The sequence below is a fragment of the Bos indicus genome, chromosome X (genome assembly GCF_029378745.1).
Source record: "Bos indicus isolate NIAB-ARS_2022 breed Sahiwal x Tharparkar chromosome X, NIAB-ARS_B.indTharparkar_mat_pri_1.0, whole genome shotgun sequence".
Taxonomy (NCBI): domain Eukaryota; kingdom Metazoa; phylum Chordata; class Mammalia; order Artiodactyla; family Bovidae; genus Bos; species Bos indicus.
Window position 1 is genome coordinate 64261237 of NC_091789.1, and position 11936 is coordinate 64273172.

Consider the following 11936-nt stretch of genomic DNA (forward strand, 5'->3'; position numbering starts at 1 on the left):
TTCTCAAGGAAAGAAAGTTTGTTTTTTATTAGGAAATGGTGCTGACAACTCAGCATCAGTTATAACCCAGGGAATAAGAGCAGGAAACAGAAGATCTAGAGAGCAAAGATGGCAAAATGCTGACCCAAAGGCTGACAAGAGCCTGCACACATATTTTGCTTGGACTGAACAGAGATTTATTTTTTCAAAAATTTGAATTGGTTCCAAACAATCTTTAGTGTTTATTATTAGGATATTTCACATAAAACCTTGGTCTCAACTTCCTCTTGAAAAATTAGAATTGCTGGCAACAATGGGCCGATATCTCTGCCTAGTAACATACTCTGGAACAGAGGAGTGGCTGCTACTTTCACATAGCATATGTGCTCATCAACTGCCACAGTCTCTACCCGTCCCATTGTGTCCCTTTTGTTACCTTCAGGCCTGCTTTATTCATTCAGATTACTTTTCTAGTCTCTAGAGCCATTTGGAGTTTTTAAACTTTATTTACTTATTTTTGGCTGCTTTGGGTCTTCATTGTTGCATAGGTTTTCTCTAGTTGCTGTGAGTGGGGGCTACTCTTCTTTGCAGTCTGCAGGCTTCTCATTGCAGTGGCTTCGGTCTTGTTGTGGAGCACGGGCTCTAGGGCACGTGGGCTTCAGTATTTGTGGCACATGGGCTTAGTTGCTCTGCAGCGTGTGGCCTCTTCCCAGATCAGGAATCAAACCTGTGTCTCCTGCGTTGGCAGGCGGATTCTTAACCAATGGGCCATCAGGGAAGGCCAACAGTCATTCAAACTTGAACCATGGTGTACAGAGATAACTGTTTAACAACTGACTCTCTAGGGAGAAAAACTGACAATTTCCGATTTCTGTTATATAAATATCCCCAATATGGCCGATTTCAAACTACCAATGTGTTGTCATTTAACACAAAGTGGTTAAGAGATGCACACAGTTGCCCCTCCCAAGCTGATGGGAGCTGGCATCAGAACACCGCTGGCTCGAACCCACTCTAAAAAGCTTCAGCAAAATAAGTGGGATGACCAGGGTGTGAGCTAGGAATTCTTATGCACAGGCTAAGAGTCAGAAATCAACCAGAAAAAGTCAGATTCAACACCTGACACGGAATTCTTCATTAAGTCAATACTACTTCCTTGTTCCCTACCTCTTTTTAAAAATCCCACAGGCAAATTATCCAGTTTGGGAGCATGGGTAATATGCAAGGGAGATGTGGACTGATGAAGGGTTTGCACTAGCTTGATGAGGTCAGATGACAAAATACAGGCCCCCTGACAGTGCCGCTGAATATTACACTGCTTTTCTCCTTATGAGAAGGAGACTAAGGGAGGGGACCAGGGAGGGCAGTGAGCTACCCATTTAGAAGCCAAGTTGGCAGTGAAAGAGAAATAGGCTGTGAATTACATCCAGAAACCTCTTCTCACACCAGAACTGCAGGGCTGCTGACCTCAAATTCAGAGGGCAAAGACCACAAGTAGGGACATCCTCTTCTCACACCCCATGCTTAGAACAGTATTCTAGAAGGTGAAAACTCTACACACCTTCAAGACAACTTAATCCAAATCTGATTAACCTACACGTGGAGAAACTGAGGCCCAGGGAGGAGGCAGAGAGTGGGTAGGTGGCTCAGCTGGGTCTGGAAGCCTAGTTTTCTGACCACCAGGCTCAGACCTTTTTTTTCTACCAAACACTGTCTCTCAAGGAGTTAAAAAGTGAAAGATTCAGTCCACAAATGGGTGGTGTTGCCAAACCAGCAACATGAATAATATTTTTTGACTGAATCAACTGTCTGTTTAGGCATCATGTAGACACAGTCAAACACTCATCTCCAGTTTTCCCTGTGTTTGGATGGTTTTAAAACCTAGCAGAGAAGCTGCACGTCCAGGGAGTTTTGCCAAGAAAATCTGAAAATCTAAACAGCCACTCTCACATTGGCCCTATAACCAAGTATCCAAGTCTTTTTTTTTTTTTTTTCCTTTTTCATATTAGAGAAAATATGTTCTTGCTACAAGAGAAGAAGCATCAGAACCTGGATGGATCCTTGAACTGAGATCAGGATTCTGGGCTCCAGTCCTGACTTTGCTTTGGATGGGTCATATCCTGACCTTCTTGTGGACCTCAGTTTCCCCATCTGTTTCTTCAAGCTCTTTGATTGTAAAATCATATTCTGGATGCCCGGTCACTCAGCCTGTTGGCCTCTTCCAACCTGTGTTTCTTGGCCACAGAGCATTCTAGAAGCCAAGTGCCAGAGATATGGCTGAGCCTCTGAAATACTGCTTGTTGGGCTTATTCTCCACAGCAGCTAATTTATACAGACAGGCCCCAAATGTCTGTACTCATGACAGACCTCTCCTCTCACTGCCTTTGAATTTTCCTGGTAACCTCTCAGTCATAAAAGCTGCCTGTAATCAAAAAAAAAAAAAAAAAAAATTCTCCAAGAATCATATCTTTAAAAATAAAAAAAGCCTAAACCCAAATGAACCTTTTACTAGATTATGGGCTCCAGTGCTTATTCCTCAGGGGAGTCTTATGAAATCAGAGACAAAAACTTGAGAACAATCAGACAAAGAGATGTCAAGCGAAGGTTTGGGTTTATTTAATTTTAATGTTTTCAAATCCACCCTGAGTTGGGAGGGAGGGTAGAAAAAACACAGAGAAACCCCCCTCCCAGCTGCAAAGCCCACGTGCTCACCCATGCTTTTCTGTCATTTAGATTTCAGCTTTCCCCAATATTAGTGGAACTTAAGCCAAACAAGAGTTCCTTTTATTCCTTCTACCCCTCTGCTCCATGCTTGCTAAGTCCTGTGCAAACTTGCCACAGTTCCTAAGCACATGGCTGTGAAATTATCAAGGCTGGACGAATGCCAGTACAAACCACTTTATTGGGGTCGTGGAATTAACTAAAACCTAGAAAGCCTGATTAATTGTGGCACAGCACAGCGAGGAGCATTCAGGGTGGGGGAAAGGGGCAGCAGGCCAGAGCACATGCAGGGCCTCCGTCCTGCCCCTTGATTTACAGGACACATAAAGAAGAGTTCCTTCAGTGCACAGGGTTGTGCTCCTCTTACTACTTATTCATCCCTAACCAAAATGTCACTGAGTCCAGCAGGGAAAATGGTAGTCAGTGTGTCTTAGCTACATATGGAATCAGCCAATCCCATAATGGTAGTGCTTGGGATTAATTTAATTTAATTTGGGCTTCAGGCCCCCCATTTGGAGCGTCATCTTGGAGAGCCAGTGCTACTGTGGTTTCTTGGGGCACCTTACCACATAAGAGGAGGAATAGAGTGACTCTAGGGTAAATTGTTGGGGTCAAAAAAGATACTGGCGATTTCTCTGGTGGTCCAGTGGCTAAGACTCCCCACTCCCAACATGGGGAGGGGCTGGTTCGATCCCTGGTCAGGGAACTAGATCCTTCATGCCACAACTAAGAGTTTCCATGGCGCAACTAGAGACCCCGCATGCCACAGCTAGGGATCCCTCCTGTCACAACTAAGACCCAGTGCAGCCAAATAAATATTAAAAATAAGAAGCTATTGGTGTCCCCCACAGATGGGGGTTCAGGTTCAGGATGGGGAACACATTTTTTTTTGTTTGTTTCGAAATTCACTGGCATTTAATATCAATGACAGGTTGGATCAGAAGAGTAAAAACACTGCTTCTAGAAAGTCATCATTAAAATATTCTTGCTTTTGCTTATGTAAGATATACTTTTTACACTAATATATGATCATATTACCATGACTCTTAAATATTTATTCCATCTAGCATCAAATTATTATTAGAGGGAGTGAAGTCCTAAAGATATATAATACAGGCAAAGGCCATTTCAAATGTGATACAAAGCCATTCCTGCAGGAATCTGTGGAGTATGACTTGCATGTGTAGGGAAGCTTCACCATGTAGGTAAGGCACATAGAAGTCCCAACTCAGACAGACTCCAGCCATGGAAATTGTGACATCAAGGAAGAAAGGGAGCAAAGAAAATTATCACCATGAAGCACAAGATATTAAAAGGGCATGCCCCAAAGAAAAATTTATCTTTCTTGTCTGTTATGTCCTTGGGTGGTAGAAGATAATTTTGGTTAATATTGAATTGGAACACAGGGGGAAAAAATGAAGGAAAGCAAAAAAGAAGAACCAATATCTTTAGTCTTCGCTAGCCTAGGTAATGCTGATTATTTAGATGAATCTGCCCACTGACTATTTATAACTTCATGAACATTTATAATCCTTCACTCTTGGAACGTCAACTTACTCTTATAATTTGTAGTGATACTGAGCTAATTTCTAAGCCAGTCTTTGATGCTGAACTTTTTTTTTAATGCCCAAACACTGGCCTTTCAAAGACATCATACCAAAAGCTGAATTCATTATCTTTTTCACAATATTTACTTCTCTTACCATTGCATGCTAATTTCATGAATGATACCTATGATCAATGTTAAGACTCTAACTGGCAGATAATTGTATCTGGGCTATGGTTTTTCCAGTGGTCATGTATGAATGTGAAAGGTGGACTGTTGAAGAAAGCTGAGCACCAAAGAATTGATGTTTTTGAACTGTGGTGTTGGAGAAGACTCTTGAGAGTCCCTTGGACTGCAAGGAGATCCAACCAGTCCATTCTGAAGGAGATCAGCCCTGGGATTTCTTTGGATGGAATGATGTTAAAGCTGAAACTCCAGTACTTTGGCCACCTCATGCAAAGAGCTGACTCATTGGAAAAGACTCTGATGCTGGGAGGGATTGGGGGCAAGAGGAGAAGGGGACCACAGAGGATGAGATGGCTGGATGGCATCACCGACTCAATGGACGTGAGTCTGAGTGAACATTGGAAAGGGTACAGGGAAAGGAAACAGTTCCTTCTCAGTTCCTGTTCAAAACCATGCCAGACCAATCCACTGCAAAAAACACTCCTCATCTCCTGGGGCGGGCTCAGGGATGAATTAAAAGTTAGGCATTAGCAGATACAAACTACTATATATCAAATAGATAAACAACAATGTCCTACTGTATAGCATAGTGACCTATATTCAATATCTTGTAATAAAGTACAATGGGAAAGAATCTGAATATATAGACATATGTAATAAATGTATATGTAACTGAATCACTTTTCTATACACCAGAAACTAACACAGTATTGTAAATCAGCTATACTACATAAAAAATAAAAATAAAAAGACTCCTTGTCTATGGTGGGAATGTAAATTGATACAGCCACGACATAGAACAGTATGGAGATTACTTAAAAAACTAAGAATAAACTACCATATGACCCAGCAATCCCACTACTGGGCATATACCCTCAGAAAACCATAATTCAAAAAGGCACATGTACTCCAATGTTCAGTTCAGTTCAGTTCAGTCGCTCAGTCGTGTCCGACTCTTTGCGACCCCATGAATCACAGCACGCCAGGTCTCCCTGTCCATCACCAACTCCCGGAGTTCACCCAGACTCAACGTCCATTGAGTTGGTGATACCATCCAGCCATCTCATCCTCTGTCGTCCCCTTCTCCTCCTGCCCCCAATCCCTCCCAGCATCAGAGTCTTTTCCAATGAGTCAACTCTTCGCATGAGGTGGCCAAAGTACTGGAGTTTCAGCTTTAGCATCATTCCTTCCAAAGAAATCCCAGGGCTGATCTCCTTCAGAATGCACTGGTTGGATCTCCTTGCTGTCTAAGGGACTCTCAAGAGTCTTCTCCAGCACCACAGTTCAAAAGCATCAATTCTTCAGTGCTCAGCCTTCTTCACAGTCCAACTCTCACATCCATACATGACCACAGGAAAAACCATAGCCTTGACTAGACGGACCTTTGTTGGCAAAGTAATGTCTCTGCTTTTGAATATGCTATCTAGGTTGGTCATAACTTTCCTTCCAAGGAGTAAGTGTCTTTTAATTTCATGGCTGCAATCACCATCTGCAGTGACTTTGGAGCCCCCAAAAATAAACTCTGACACAGTTTCCACTGTTTCCCCATCTATTTCCCATGAAGTGATGGGACCAGATGCCATGATCTTCGTTTTCTGAATGTTGAGCTTTAAGCCAACTTTTTCACTCTCCACTTTCACTTTCATCAAGAGGCTTTTTAGTTCCTCTTCACTTTCTGCCATAAGGGTGGTGTCATCTCCAATGTTCACTGCAGCACTATTTACAATAGCCAGAACATGAAAGCAACCTAGATGTCCATCAATAGATCAAAGAAGTTATGGTGCATATATACAATGGAATATTACTCAGCCATAAAAAGAAATGAATTTGAGTCAGTTGTAGTGAGGTGGATGTACCTAGAGCCTGTACAGAGTGACTTCAGCAAGAGAAAAACAAGTATCATATATTAACACCCACATGTATATATGGAATCTAGAAAAATGGTACTGATGAACCTATCTTCAGGGAAAGAATGGAGATGCAGATGTAGAAAATAGACTTGTAGACACAGCTGGGAAAGGAGAGGGTGGGACGTACTGAGAAAGTAGTATTGCCATACATACATCACCAAATGTAAAATAGCTAGCTAGTGGGAAGCTGCTATGTATTAATAGCACAGGGAGCCCAGCCTGGTGCTCTGTGACAAGCTAGTGTGGGGGTGGGATAGGGGAGTGGGAGGGAGGTTCAAGAAGGAGGGGATGTATATATCTATCTATCTATTATCTATCTATCTATATCTATCTATCTATCTATATCTATCTATCTATCTATATAGTTATGACTGACTTGTGTGGTAGTATGGCAGAAACCAACACAACATTGTAAAGCAATTATCCTCCAGTTAAAAAAAAGACTCCTTGTTTAAAAGTATTAAGTACAATGTCTAAAGACTCCCGAAGTGTTTCCCAGTCAACACCCTTGAAGGCAGAGACAGTGGCAGCAAGGAGACTTCTCAAGCTTGGGAACGAGGCATGGCTATAAAGTGCTCAGTTGTCAGCAGGTAGGGGGTTTCCACTTCTGCTCAGCTGTCTTAGAGCCCTGGCATGGGCATAGTGGTCTAATATGTAAGCTTCCAGAGTGCCAGACCCACTCTCACTGGTTTTCTTTGTCAGCTCCACATCCAGGCTGACTAAGCAGTATAGAAAGTGAAGTCGCTCAGTCGTGTCCGACTCTTTGCGAACTCATGGACCATAGCCTACCAGGCTCTGTGGTCCATGGGATTTTCCAGGCAAGAATACTGGAGTGGGCTGCCATTGCCTTCTCCTGGGGATCTTCGCAACCCAGGGATCAAACCCGGGTGCATTGCAGACAGAGGCTTTACCGTCTGAGCCATCAGGGAAGCCCAACTAAGCAGTATGCTCCTATGTAATTGTACCACTGTTATAGCACTGAAGTATTTCCTAGACGCTGGGTGCAGTGCAGCTATCTCAGGCTTCCCCAAGTGTCCCCTGCAGACTCCACTGCTTCTGCCCCTCCTCTGGGACCCTTGAACATTCTCTACAATCCACAGCTAAAGGGTAAATGCCTGGCATAGCAGAAGGCCTTTAGTATCCTGTACCCTTGGTCCTCCAGCATCTTTTCTGGTTGGTTATTGCCCAAGCTGGACCAGAAGGTAAGTATTTTGGAAATCACTTGGTCCCATCACTTCATGGAAAATAGATGGGGGAACAATGGAAACAGTGACAGACTTTATTTTCTTGGGCTCCAAAATCACTGTGGATGGTGACTGCAACCATGAAATTAAAAGACGCTTGCTCCTTGGAAGAAAAGCTATGACAAACCTAGACAGCATATTAAAAAGCAGAGACATTACTTTGCTGACAAAGGTCCATATAGTCAAAGCTATGGTTTTTCCAGTAGTCATATATGGATGTGAGAGTTGGACCATGAAGAAGGCTGAGCGAGAAGAATTAATGCTTTCGAACTGTGATGTTGGAGAAGACTCTTGAGAGTACCTTGGACTGCAAGAAGATCAAACCAGTCAATCCTAAAGGAAATCAGTCCTGAACATTCATTAGAAGGACTGATGCTGAAGCTGAAGCTCCAATCCCTTTGCCACCCTGATGCAAAGAACTGACTCACTGGAAAAGACCCTGATGGTGGGAAAGACTGAAGGCAGGAGGAGAAGGGGACGACAGAGGACAAGATGGTTGGATGGCATCACTGACTCAATGGGCATTAATTTGAACAAACTCTGGGAAATGGTAAACGACAAGGAAGCCTGGTGTGCTGCAGTCCATGGGGTTGCAAAGTCAGACACGACTTTAATGAATGAACAACAACACATCACAAAATGACACCTTCATTGCTTGTGGTGATGAGGAGAAACATACTGAGAAAAGCCCCTCAGGATCTTCATGAGAAAAGCACCGAGAATCTGTTTCATTCCTCAGGGCAGCCCTGAAGCCATGAGCACTGGCATTGCCACCAGCTCCCTGGGTAGAGAGCATGGTATCTAGTACAAGGGCTGGCCGGAAGTGAGTATGCAGGAAGTGTGCATGGTAGCAGGTAATTCCAGCTGCTGAGGAAGCTGCTCTTGCCACTCTCCTCAGCCATGATTTTCCTTAAGTGTAGGCCAGCTCTTGGGGGACTGAACTATATCCCAGATAGGAATCACCTGGGCTTTTGATTGAGACCAGAATGGGGAAAGGATGGATGGAAGGATATAAAAGACCAAAGTGACCTAATCATGATGCTGTCAAATTATGTATGTGCCTTGGGGTAAAATGTCTTGCGGACCCACATCAGAAGACCAGAACTAGTCCTGGTGCTGTCATTAGCTGTCTGCTTCAGACATGTCCCTTCATCTCCCTGAGTCTTGGCTTCTTCACCTATATCATCAAAGGACTGAGTTAAGTGATCTCTGGGGTTCCTTCTGGCTTTGAAATTCTATGGATTAATCATCATAATTAATAATTAGAACACTCAGTCGTGTCTAACTCTTTGTGACCCCATGGACTGGAGCCTGCCAAGCTCCTTCATCCATGGACTCTTCCAGGCAAGAATACTGGAGTGGGTTGCCATTCCCTTCTCCAGGGGATCTTCCAAACCCAGGGGTAGAACCCAGGTGTCCCACATTGCAGGCAGATTCTTTACCATCTGAGCCACCAGGGGAGCCTAGTCAGAAGCCTACCTTCAATTTATCAGGTACTCACTGTGTGTTGGGCGTGATGCTAAGCATTGGTTGGCCAAATCGTATGGAAAAACCCGAACAAACATTTTGGCCAACCCAATACTTTTCCATGTGTTCTTTTGAATGTATTCAAAATGCATTTTGAATGACTTACATGGATTCATGGGCTTCCCAGGTGGTGCTAGTGGTAAAGAACTCGCCTGCAAGTGCAGGAGACATGAGACGTGGGTTCAATCCCTAGGCTGGGAAGATGTCCTAGAAGAAAGCACGGCAACCCATACCAGTATTCTTGCCTGGAGAATCTCTATGGACAGTGGAGCCTGGCAAGCTACAGTCCATGCAGTCACAAAGACTCAGACATGACTGAAGCGACTGAGCCTCTGCTGCACATGGATTCATGTACATGTATTCTAAACAGCCTCAAAACAACCCTATGAGGTAAGTATTACTGTTGTCATCTGCTTTTTTACAAATCTGGAAGGTCACATAGGTATAGTAGGAAGTATAACCAGGACTCAAACTCACGGCTGCTGAATCTAAGACCCATGCTCTAACCTCCTCACTTTCCCTCAGCTGTGGCTCCATGTGTCCAAGACTGCAGGCTATGTGTCTACACACATCTTGGTTTGAACCACTGCCTCTGTTTTTCTTTTCCCCACATTCCCTGACAGTGAATTCTCTGGTTCTCCTATCTCAAGATTCCTCACTCACCACCTCCCCATCTTTCTGGTGTTTCACAGGCAAATAAATAGAATAGGCAGGAAGCCAAAAATCATACATTGGCTCCTAAAAAATAAATAGACTCACTTTCTTTTATTTTTATATTTTATTTTCTTTTTAAACTTTATGATATTGTATTGGTTTTGCCATATATCAATATTTATTTTAATTGGAAGTTAATTACTTTACAATATTGTATTGGTTTTGCCATACATCAACATGAATCCACCAAGGGTATACACGTGTTCCCCATCCTGAACCCCCTTCCCAACTCCCTCCCCGTACCATCCCTCTGGGTCATCCCAGTACACCAGCCCCAAGGATCCTATATTATGCATCAAACCTAGACTGGTGATTCATTTCATATATGATATTATACATGTTTCAATGCCATTCTCCAAAATCATCCCACCCTCTCCCTCTCCCACAGAGTCCAAAAGACTGTTCTATACATCTGTGTCTCTTTTGCTGTCTCGTATACAGGGCTATCATCACTATCTTTCTAAATTCCATATATATGCGTTAGTATAATGTATTGGTGTTTTTCTTTCTGGCTTACTTCACTCTGTATAATAGGCTCCAGTTTCATCCACCTCATTAGAACTGACTCAAATGTATTCTTTATAATGGCTGAGTAATACTCCATTGTGTATATGTACCACTGCTTTCTTATCCATTCGTCTGCTGATGGACATCTAGGTTGCTTCCATGTCCTGGCTATTATAAACAGTGCTGTGATGAACATTGGGGTACACGTGTCTCTATCAATTCTGGTTTCCTCGGTGTATATGCCCAGTAGTGGGATTGCTGGGTCATAAGGCAGTTCTATTTCCAGTTTTTTAAGGAATCTCCACACCGTTCTCTGCCGGGAGCCAGCGTGAGGAACTCCGCCCATGGCGAAGGTCATGAGGAAGGAGGCTCAGCATACACAAAGGTGGGATCGAGCCTCAGGAGTCCCCCTGGAAATTCTCGAGCATCTACCCCTACAACCAGAGTTTGCCTACTTTATTGCTTTGTGCTCTCACCTACACCTCTGACTTTACAGGGGCTGTCCTGGGCGTGACAAAAGTGTTTTAGTTCACAACCGTGAGAAGCATGAGATGTTCTAAACTGTCTGAATACAGATTCCTTTGAGCAGTTAAAAGATTGATTAGAAATTGTATTGGTGAAGGTTTTTCACTTGTTAGGCCAATGTTTGCTGCTAAGTTTCCATATCCCTTACCTGCTGTGTCCCTGGCAGTGTATTGATTAATATAATTGGTGTAAGTCGTAGCTTTAATGTTTGTAACCTTGGACCCTTGAGTTAATTCTTTTTCTTGTTATAGCCCATCACACCTTTGCCCTATAGGAATGTAACTTTATCTAATGCTTTTGGAGGGTGGTGCCTGACCTTTAGAGAAAAATAAGTTTTCTGAAGAAAGGGTCTTAAAATGTTAACAGGCCTCTGGGCCAGAAGATGATGCAAATCACCTAAACTTTTGCATATGATAAGTTTGCAGGAAGAAAGCCTGGCTTACTGCATGACTCTACCCCTTCCCCCATTATCCTCTATGCATAACTTAAGGTATAAAAACTACTTTGGAAAATAAAGTGCAGGCCTTGTTCACCGAAACTTGGTCTCCCCATGTCATTCTTTCTCTCACCTTCTGGCTGAATTGGAGCGTGGAGACTCATCAAGCCTACTCATTATGCCTGGGCTTCTAAGATCTGACCGAGGAGGCCTTAGTGTCTCCTCTCCTTCGGGAGAACAGGAGGATGCCTGCGGCCTATGTAGGTAACATAAATTCCTTATTTTGGAATTTTATTAGCTTTCCACGTGAACCAAGTTATTCAGACTCTTTTCTCCACTGAATTTTCTCACTGAGCTATCCTTACCACTCTGTATATCTTTAATTCTCTCGTATCCTGATCACCAAAGCCGTCTCCCCTTCCAATTCCCTGGATCCACCGGGGCTGGACCCCGGCAGTTCTCCATAGTGGCTGTACTAGTTTGCATTCCCACCAACAGTGTAAGAGGGTTCCCTTTTCTCCACACACTCTCCAGCATTTATTGCTTGTAGACTTTTGGATAGCAGCCATTCTGACTGGTGTGAAATGGTACCTCATTCTGGTTTTGATTTGCATTTGTCTGATAATGAGTGATTTTGAGCA